The sequence below is a fragment of the Capra hircus genome, chromosome 13 (genome assembly GCF_001704415.2).
Source record: "Capra hircus breed San Clemente chromosome 13, ASM170441v1, whole genome shotgun sequence".
NCBI classification, from domain to species: Eukaryota; Metazoa; Chordata; class Mammalia; order Artiodactyla; family Bovidae; genus Capra; species Capra hircus.
In genome coordinates, this window is record NC_030820.1 from 12,470,470 (window position 1) to 12,481,561 (window position 11,092).

Consider the following 11,092-nt stretch of genomic DNA (forward strand, 5'->3'; position numbering starts at 1 on the left):
ATTCTTGGGTAGACATAAATTTTCAACTCCTTTGGGTAAATGCCAAAGAGTATGAATCCTGGATTGTATGGCAGGAGTATGTTTGTTTGTTTTTGTAGCTCAGTCACTAAATCTTGTCCAATTCTTTGTGACCCCGTGGACTGCAGCTCACCAGACTTCCCTGCCAATTTTTCTGTACCGTTTTGCATTCTTACCAGCAAGGAATGAGAGTTCCTGTTGCTCCACATCCTTGTCAACATATGGTGTTGTAAGTGTTCCCGATTTTGACCATTCTGGTACATGTACAGTGGCATTTTGTGGTCGTTTTAATTTGCATTTCCTTGATGACATCTGGTGCTGAACATCTTCCCATATGCTCATTTCCCACCTGTATGTCTTCTTTGATAAGGTGTCTATTCAGATCTTTTGCTCATTAAAAACACTGGATTATTTATTTTCTTATTTAAGAACTACTTTTGATCCCAAAGTGCCCTTGTGTGTGATGGGCAATGAGTGCCAATGCTTCCAAGTTCTGTTGACCTAAAGACGAACATTGTCCATCTCTGTTTTAGGTACAGGTGACACTGTCCACCAAAGGTGAGTGGAAACCCAGAGGCTGATTATAATCCAAAAACACCTGTATTGAACTACTTTGAAGTCCTATACTCTCTTATGTCCAAACTTTTGTACACGCCGCCCTTTGGCCTGGACATCCCCCTTCCTTTTGTCCATCTCAGCTGTGAGCTCCTCCCTCTCTATGCTTTACTGGCTAATTCAGACTCATTCTCCTGGGTGTCCTTCCAGACACTCTCTCCCCAAAACCAGAGCCGGGACTTCTAAACTCTCCGTTGCGTCCTTCCTCTGTCAATGTTCTTGTCCCAGGTCCCATCAGACCCGGATCAGCAGCTGCCAAGAACACGCTGAATTCTGGCTCTGTAGTGTTTACTTTTCCGTCTACGATGTCTAATAAACATGAAGTATACATGACTTAAGTGCATTCAGTCATGCGACAGAGGCTTACAGGTCACCTGTTATGTGCTAGGATTTGTTTGCTTAGGTCGCATCCACAAACAAAATGGAAAAAGAGATCTCGTCCCATCAGCAACTTGTGTTTTCCTGGGAAAGACTGACTGTTTGAACAGATGAGCGTCCATCAGTGTTTCAGAGGGCTAAGAAGGATCCCGATGTACACGTTTTTATGATGTCGCCGTGAATTTGCAGGACTGAAAACACACGCACCTCTCCACGTCTTTCTGTGGCTGGGTAGCGCATTTCTTTTTTAACCCGGAGATTACTTCCCATGTTATGGGTGCTATTCTGTCTCTCAAAGACAGTTGTCTTCTTGGCTCCCATTTTGGCATGGGTTTCATCAGTCAGACACAGTCCTGCAGGAATCTAAGATTTAGCAGAGATGCGTCACAGAACATGCTCTGGGGAGCTGTGGGCGGTGGAGAAGTCAGTGGGAGGTGGAGCTTCTGACGGGGACCCGGTCTCCGTGTAGGTCCTAGTGTCCTGAGACTGTTTCGGTAGCATTTGGGGACTCTTCTTGGCTGAATATCTTTCAAGCCTGGTTCTCTGGCCTTCTGGGAACTTCCGTGAATTACCTAACAGCTTTTAATACATTTTCTGCTCAGACCAGTTCGAGTGGGTCTGTGACTTGACACAAAGGGTGCTGGCAGGCGCAGACCTCTCTCCCGGGTAACCCAGTCCTTCCCACCCAGGCTGTATTTAATCAGGTCTGACTACAAAGATGACTTCAACGAGCCTCAGGTCTTGCCAGAACTGTCTCTTGATTGGGAAGGAGAGATCTCCCAGCCCTGAAGGGCAACAGCTGCAATAAGAAGGGTAAACTTATACATTGGGCTGAAATCCAAATTTTTATGTATGTAATTATGCCAGAATTCAGGTCAACCTCTAGGCTGCGTTGACTCATAGTCCATGATATATAGGAAGGAAAACAGCATCTGAGCTGCTGTGGTGGCATTTTTTGTTTTTTTTTTTTTCTTGCACTTTGAAATGTTGTTTAATTATTTGTCCTCTTCTACTTAACTGCAAATTACTCTGTTCTTCCAAGTATCACGCTTTACCTGCTTGAAAAATAAATATCCCGAGTGCCTAGGAGTGAAGGGCTATAATTAAATTCTGGAATGCCGTGATGGGCATTTAAGAATGGCCAGATGTTCGTGCTTTCCAAAACACACTCAAAGTCTCAAACTATTAAAAAGTTTTGAGGTGATCGAATTTGTCTACTCTGCCTCCGAATCATCAAGCAAGATGATGGCTACATCCCAGCCTGAGAAACCGTGATTTAAAATTTTTGCTGGCTCTGTGTTTTCAGTCTTGAAAACTTTCCTGCTCGTTCTCTCGCTTTTCCCAGTGACTTTAGGTCTAACTGAGGGACTGTGTGGCTTACCTCTTAGTCACCTTGTCAGAAACACTTACTGGGGAAAAGAAAAGAGTGAAAAATTAATGTAAAGTCAGGAAATGGCCCTTGGAAGCCCAGATTCCCTCTGCCAGTCCAAGTCCCCTTTCCATTGGTTATCTTGCTCATGGTGAACGAAGACACAGGAAACTTGTTGGTTTAGCTTTTCTACTTACTGGTCTCTGCGGTGGGCAATTAAATTTCTGGGTATCACTGTCTTCAGTTGTTCTCACTTTTACTCCCTGCAAATCAGGAACTTTGTAAACTTGTACTCGTACTTTATAACTTAGAGAGGAAAGAGGGGGACCCTCACTGGCTAAATTTTTTCATGACACTACCTTTTACTCATCTGTCTTTGGTCCCCTGGAGTCCTTTCTAGTCAATCAAATGTAAATATTTAGTGAATAATATGCCTTTGTCTGGATGCACCACAATTTATTTATCCATTCACCAACAGGGATATCTTGGTTTCGTCCAAGTTTTGGCAGCTATGAGTAAAGCTGCTACAACATTCGTGTGCGGGTTTTGTGTGGATGTAAGTTTTCAGCTCCCTTGGGTAAATAGGGTAAATACCAAGGAACATGATAGCTGGATGGTATGGTAAGAGTATGTTTAGTTTTGTAAGAAACTGCCAAACTGTCTTCCAAAGTGACTGTACCATTTTGCATTCCCACTAGCAATGAATGAAAGTTGTTGTCATTCTACATTCTTGCCAGCATCTCGTGTTTTCCATGTTCCAGGTTTTGGCTGTTCTAAAGATGTGTTATGGTATCTTGCTGTTTTAATTTGCATTTCCCTCATAACATGCAATGTAGAACATTTTTATGTTTATTTTTATCTTCTTTGGTGAGGTGTCTGCTAAGTAAGGTCTTTGCCCCGTTTTAAAAATCCGGTTGTTGTCTTATTGTTAACTTTAAGAGTTTTTGACAAATGTGTTCTCCTAGTTTCCGGCTTATCTTCTCATTTGCTTAAAGTTTTTTTTTTTTTAAGAGAAAGACACTGTGTTTTTGGTTTATTTTATCTGTAGATTCTGTTGAACTAGATATTGTAAGATACTCAATTAGAAAAGGTAAAGTTAGCATGTTTGATATAAAATCTAAGCCATTGGTCACTCTTCCTATAAGTAGAGTTACTATAGCCTATAATCTTATGTTGGGCGCTTGTAGCTTCAGACCAATCAAACCATAAACAAATTCAATCAAGAGGACCAGGGAGCACTTTGATTATCAGCATCACTTACAAGATTGTTTTTGCATCTGTCAGGACACAGTAAACCAATTGCAGAGCTGTGATGAGGCTCGATACCAACACCACGTATCAGTTCTCTTACTCTTGACTTTCAATGACCCTCTTTCTTTTTGAGCCCCACCGCACGCATGGCTTTCAGGATCTTAGTTTCCCAACCAGGGCTTGAACCTGGGGCCACGGCAGTGAAAGTACCAAGTCTTAACCACTGGACCACTAGGGAACTTCCTCAGTGACCCTCTCCGCATGCCATCGACTGCTCATCCTTCCCCACCCATGTTACCATCCCATAGCTTCTACTGTTGTTGTTCCACTTTCTAAACTGCAGGATAAGGTGTATAAGCCAAAGGGGTTACCCAAATGGTAAAAGGGAATCGATTACCGATGAGTAATAGTAAGAAAACAACACTGTAAAAACCCATGAGGTCATGCGCAATGGAGGAAAACAAGTGACGTGAAGAATGCAGTTTCTTCTTCAGGTCTTTTGCCCGGAGCCTTGCCAGCTCTTCATCTGCTCTGGTGGTGTTTTCTTTTCTCCCTAATCTCCAAAGGGTGCTGCTTCATGCTCTGGACAAGAAAGGGGGAGGCATTAGAGGGAGTGTCAGAGAAAGCCAGAAAGGAAGGGTCCTTTCAAGTCAACACATAATGGGCTTACACACAAAGGAAATCAGGGCTCCCCCGGACCATTAAAAAGATTATTTCACACTGCGTTTAACCACCAAAAGAGCCTGCGTAAAAGCTGGTATTGAGGCAGCTCTGAGCTCGTTCTGCTTTTATTTACATGAATTCTACCCTTTCCCAAATCCTGCTTTCAACTCTTTCCTCCCGAGTCCAGAGTCAGCAGTCAGGATGCTACTGCGTACATGACCTTCGCGTTGCTCTCAGCGGGAAGCGTTGCTGTTTTTGACATTTTCTTTGAAGCAGTGGGGTCCCTAGTGCTGAAAACACAAATTCAGAACAATAACAGTTGCTATCTGCCTGTCGGTTTTTCATTATTGTCTATCAAGAATTCTTTTGGAAAATAATGGAGTTAAATGTTCTCTTGGAGGGGGATACCATACGAGTTGTTTTGTTTACATTTTCAGTACTTGGTGGATTATTCGTGCTCTTAAGTGTCTAGCTGACTCTTAGCATCTTGTTTGTAACCCAGATCTTTCCCGGCTCTATTTTTATTCCATAGCCTTGATTTTTTGTTGCACCCTCTAAACTTCAGGATGGCCAAGGGGGGTTATCCCAACGTGTCAACTTACTATCTTTTTGTCTGTATTTTTTTTTTTTTAAGGTCTACCCTTGCAATCAACTCACAAAACCATTGCCTGACTGAAGGGGAGTTAAGTGCTTGGTGGCTCAGAAAAGGAGCTGAATATTCAAAAGTTCTCTGCCAATCCAGTGGCTGGATTGGCACAGGATGAGTGGGTGTCTCTGTTTAGCAGCCCTAAATACAGAACTGTCCTCAGTTCAGCCATTGGGAGCGTACTTGTGAGGATTTTAAGTAAATACCATCACGGGGCCAGTGTGCACAAACTGTCAATTTGTATTTATATGATGTGTGACCGTGCTGAAGCAGGCATCATGAATCATTTGGGATTACCCTTATGGAGAGCCTCTAATTCTGCCTGAAGGATTAGGGAAACAGGGTTCAAAAGCTATTCATCAGTCCTGTCTTTCAGGGAGCACCAGTGAAGTCATCCAGTGTCTGACTTATCGGTGAAACACTCCATTTCCAAGTCTCAGAGAAAGGTCACGTAAAGGTAATGGAATATTTTTGTCAAGATGGCAGAGCCAGGCTCCATGACATTCTGGGGGCTAGGAGGGAAAGAAGGAGGAGAAATCCATGGAGCATGAAAAGGAGTGAGATGGTTCAATGGCCTGGGCATTTTTTCAGAAATGTCTTCCTGGATGATAGATATGAATGTCACTTTGAAGAATAACCTTACTGAAATGCATGTAACATCTTCCTTAAGGAGAGTCAGTTCATTATCAAGGGGTTGCTAACCATGTACACAAGGAGGAAATCTTTCAACCTGGGGCTTGAAACTCCCTTCCTTCTCCGTCTTCTCGCGTCAGAGTCTGAGTAACAGCTGGATCTTGCTGGTGGCTGGCAACCTTATCCTTCTTCTCTGCTCATCACTCTGGATATCTGGGTTGCGAGTAACAGAGTTGAATGTTGAAGCGAACTTTTGTAAGGAGAGGACTTCACTGAATCACCAGCAGCGAGAATGGGCACAAGGAAGTTCCATATCGAGAATGAAATAACCTAGACTTAGGATTTTAGATGTGGTGGTTGGTTTCAGTCACTTGTCCCAACTAGTCTGCAGCTGTCGTGAGAGATTTTCATCACTGCTGAGCTATCAACAGCTTTTGACACAGAGGATGGTTCCTTAAAATGCTTTTTCTTTTTTTTGCTGTGTGATACGTGGGATCTTAGTTCCTTGGCTAGGGATCAAACCCGTGTCTCCTGCCTTGCAAGTGCAGAGTCTGAACCACCAGGGAAGTCCCGCTTTTTTCACATCTTGCGTGGTGTACATCTTTTGTTTTCCTCCTACCATGAGCTGCTCATTCCCATCTAACCAACTTCCTAATGTTGAGTGCCTGAAGCCTCCTTCCATGGACCTCTAATGTTCTGAAGCTACCTTTAGTGAAGCCATTTTGTCTCATGGACTTAAACATCGTCTATGTACTGACAGTTCCCACACTGATGAGTGCTCCGGCCCTGACCCCTCTCTTCTGAGTTCCAAACTCACATTTCAGCCTCCCTCCTCAAGATTTCCACTTGGTTTCTTGAATTTAGCATGGCTGACGCTGAATTCCAAATTGTCACCTCTCCAAACCTACTCAGCTGCAGGCTTCCCCATCTCAGTTCAGCCTAGCTCTATCACTTTGGATTCTCAGACCAAAAATTGTTTATGCTCTGACACAGATATGCGTTGTGTTGAGTGAACTTTCAAGTGTGGTTTGAGGTTATCCGATTAAATCCTGGCTAGTGGCCCTCATTCCCAGGAGTATGTGGGGAGATGGCAAGCTTCTTAGAGAAGCCAAGTGGTTGGTGTGGTGTCATATTCTAATGATGTGAGAACAGTGGAACAAGATCTGAGGCTCTATCCTTTATGGATGAGGTGGTCAAGTAATATTTGAGAGGAATATTTTAATTTATAACAAGGCACTCTAGATACAAATCAAATTCTTGTATCACAGAGTGATTTACCGTGAGTCAGATTGGCTTTCCAATATATATAATGAGATAGGGTCCATGGAGCCCGTGATTATACTGGAAACTTATCATACTGGGGCTCCAGATAGCTCTAAATTAGTATTAAAATAAGATTGACTGATGCTTTAGGTGGTCTCATATGCATGAAATTACATACATCATGTAATATACATAGTATATATTATACATAATCATTTTAACATATAAAGAGTTAAAAATATATTTCTTACCCCCCCCCCCCCCAACATGGGAAAAATTTTCAAAATCCTTTTACTGTTGTTATGACTTATGCCTTGATGGTCCTCTTTGCTCGTTAGTTTTGGTTCAGATTGTTACCTTAGGATAGATTCTCTGAAATGGAAATACTGGATGAAAACACCTTCGAGAGGGTTTGAAGGTACCTGATACATATTGCCAAACCGTGTTCCGATTTGCATTCTCTCCAGTTGCTATGATTTAGAGCAAACAGAGGAACACAGTTATGCCAAAAATGGGAGGCGACCTTTCAAGACCTGTAGCTGGAGAGCCAAGGATATCGAAGAATGTGGACCTGGTGAATTCTCACAAGTGTTTGCACGAGTGGAACTTGAATTGGGGGCAGGAAATAAAGCAGGATGTAGTTAATGTTGAAAAGAATAGGTTTTGAAGTTCAAGGGTAGAAGAATACATAACTGCACATAACAGATGACTCTGCATGTGTTATTATTTCCATTTTTATAGATGAGGAAAGGGGTTTAAGTTGTTATGGCCAAGGTCACACAGCCCATTAGCAGTGGAGCCTGGATTCCAACCTTTGCTCTCTGTTCCTGTTCTATGTTGCCCCAGTGTTTACATATCTTGCTTCCACTACTTAAAGGGTTAAAGGCATCACGTGTTAGCTAGGCAAGATGGTTTGGGGTTTAATAGATTCTCTTCTAGCATATTTGGCTATGGAACAACTGGCCAAGACCTGCCTTGCTTTGATACTGAAGGCAGCTGGAAAGTTCACATAGTTGTTTGGTCAGCATACTAAGACCTGTGGGTAAATCCATCCCATTACCTCTTTTTGTACAGCCTGTGGGCTAAGATAGATCCATATATATATATATATATATACATTTATATATGCACCAGCTCAATGGACATGAATTTGAGCAAATTCTGGAGATAGTAGGGGATAGAGAAGCCTGAAGTGCTGCAGTCCATGGGGTTGCAAAGAGGTGAACACAACTTAGCAACTGAGCAACAACAACAACAAATATAGACATATACACATATATATTATTTATCTGTTTATTTTTATTTGTTTAAAATTTTTATCCATATTTTTTATTGATGCATTGTTGATTGGATTTTTAAATTTTTTAATGGTTGAAAAATTAAAAGAAAAATACTATTTTAATCGGGAGGGGTCAGAAAAAAGAAAAAAGAATACTATTTCATGACACATACAAGAAAATGACATGGAATTAGATTTTTGGTATCCACATGTGGTTATATTGGAATCCTGTCAGGTCCTTTTATGTACATAATTGAATAGCCACCACAGAGATCTATTATAGCAAGTCTAGAGTTTTTGCTATCTGGCCCTTCTCACAGACCAAGTTTTCTGACTTCTGCTTTAGTTCATAGACATCATGACTCAATGGTTCAGATTCTAAAAATGTCTAAATGTCCCCCATCTGTGAAATGACACCAACAATGGCAGTCCTCTTTTCTACCTATCACTACGTCCTTGAATCATTCTTTGATATGTCTGGTGATTGAAACAGGGAAAAAAATGGGAGATCTTTGCACTTCATCTTGAGAGTTTGTTCTGTAACCAAGAGCCATGTTGTCTTGAGGTACTGGCCATGAAAACTGTGAACCATTGGTTTCGGAACAGAACCATTGGTTTCTCCGATGTCACCTGAGAAGCGGATTATGCATCCCTTTGGCGTTTGAATGTTCTCGTCAGGTGAGGGACTGATGAGTGGACAGACACATTCACGTTAAATCTATGGCCCAACAGAGTATGTGATTTTGGGTATTTCGCTGTGTGAATATATTACACTTTGTTTAGCCATCCTATTGTGTGTTTGGATTACTTCTGGGTTTTAGCTGTGTAAACAAGTGCTGCTGTGAGCATTCTTATACATGCTTCTAGAATGCAGGCACACATTTCTCTAAGGCATATACTTAACAGTAGGATTCCTGGGTTGTATAGTATGCGCACACTTTTGGTAGGTACTGCCAAGTCTTTTTTCTAAAGTGGAAACTTTAGAAAAATGTTTTTTTATTGACACTTCCATGGCTAATGTAAGAGATTTTCTTCACTCTGGGTCATGGCCAAAGTCTGAGATTTTCAAACTTTAAGCCTTTTGGCCAAACTGGTTTTAATATGCATTTCCCTAATGACCAGTGAGGTTGAGCTCCTTTTTACTGTGTATTTCAGACTTCCCTTTTGTGAAGTCTTTTGCTCATTTTTCAAATGAAATATCTATCTTTTGCTTATTCACAGAATTCTTTATATACTCTGGATATTAGCTTGTTATTGATGTTTCAAAGATCTCTTCCCTGGTCTTTTCATTCTTTATGCTGTCTTCCAATGACTTGAAGGTCTTGATTTTTACTGTGTTTGAATTTAACAATCATTTCCTTTGTGGCTCATCTTTATATGACTTGTTTTAAAAAATATTTTCTAGCTTGAAATCTTTAAGATATTTTCCTTCCTTTTTCTTTTGTTTGCCTTTATTTTTTGTTCTTTTGGTTGACATGTAAAGGAGGTTTCTTATTTTCTTTTAAAAGTTCAGGGCAAAGAAGAAAATATACATGTGTGTATAAACTGAGATAGATATGCAAATAAATATTTTTAAAATAATAGAATAAAGGCTTCAGGAGAGGTATGAGATCCTATAATTGCCACTATTCAGAAACAAAATGGTACACACTCCTGAAACCTGGAGTGCTGGTCTTATACAAATGACACTTCCATTGAAAACAACTAAAATTCCAGGTAAAAAGAAATGTAATCTCCTTAAAAGCATCAATGAACTGGCAAAAATTTCAACAATAACCAGGCCAGGGACTGAATGAAGTAGGGAACCACAAGAGGCAAGCGGAACAATGGGTCTGGCTTGTGCCCCAGGGGTGTCTGCCAAACTGAATGAACTTGAACTTCAGCTTTTTTTTTTTTTCCCCCAAACGATGTAACAGTTCTATTTAAATCTCAAAATTTACAACATGCTAGAAATTATATTGTTTGCAGCCTTGAAACATTACAACATGAAATTTTGAGTATCAACGTTAAAATGTGTGAAGGAGTGTGTTGTTTTTGCAAATCTTTCTGGGGTTATGCAAATAAAACTGTGAAAAACCGTGGGTGAGATAAGAACAAACACAGGACCTGCTTTTTAGTATGAACATTTCATTGGTAGTGCGTGCACCCTGCCTTCTCTGGACAGCTAGTAGATACTCACGAGGGGATTGCTTCTGCAGAAGCCAGCCTTCATGATGGTCCCTGAGGGTCCCTGACGCCTATCAGTCACACCCTTGTGGAATACCCCCCACTCTACTGTTTCTGGGTTGGTCTGTGTGACCAGCAGTGTTCAGCAGAAGTAATGAGTCCCTTCTGAAATCAGGTTATAAAAGATTACAGCTTCTGTCTCTGGCACTCTTGGCACCCACTGTTTTTTTTTTAATTATTTTATTGAAGTAGAGTTGATTTACAATGTTGGGTTAATTTCTGCTGTATAGCAAAGCGATTCAGTTATACATATGTACATTATTTTAAAAATGTTCTTTTCCATTGTGGTTTATCACAGGATACCGAGTATAGTTCCTCGTGCTGTACAGTGGAACCTTGTTGCCTTCCCTGGTTTTGTCTTTCCTGGATCACTGGCTTGGGGGCAGGGGAAGCTGGCTGCCATGCTCTCAGCAGCCATATGGAAAGATCTTTCTGATGGGGAACTGAGGCTTCCAACCAACAGCCAGAGAGGAACTTAGACCCACTGGCAGCCCTGCGGGTGGGCTTGGCGGTCTCTTATCAAATGACTGCTGTCTGGGCTGACATCTTGATTGCAGATTCATGAGAGACTTAGCTCAGCCATTCCTAGATTCTGGACTCACAAGGAAGAAGTATGCTTATTGTTTTAAATTGCTAAGTTTTGAGTAATTGATGATGCATCCATCCATCAATAACTAACAAAGGCCTTGTCATCCAGCAAGTGCCTGGGATGTTGTAATATGCAAGGAGGAAGCAAGGAACAAGCTTTTAT

General features: G+C 41.3%; 1 non-coding gene across 1 annotated transcript; it reads right to left on the bottom strand.

Annotated features, from left to right (window-relative positions):
• Positions 3,797-3,869, bottom strand: TRNAE-UUC. The gene has a single exon. It is a non-coding gene; the product is annotated as a tRNA-Glu (tRNA).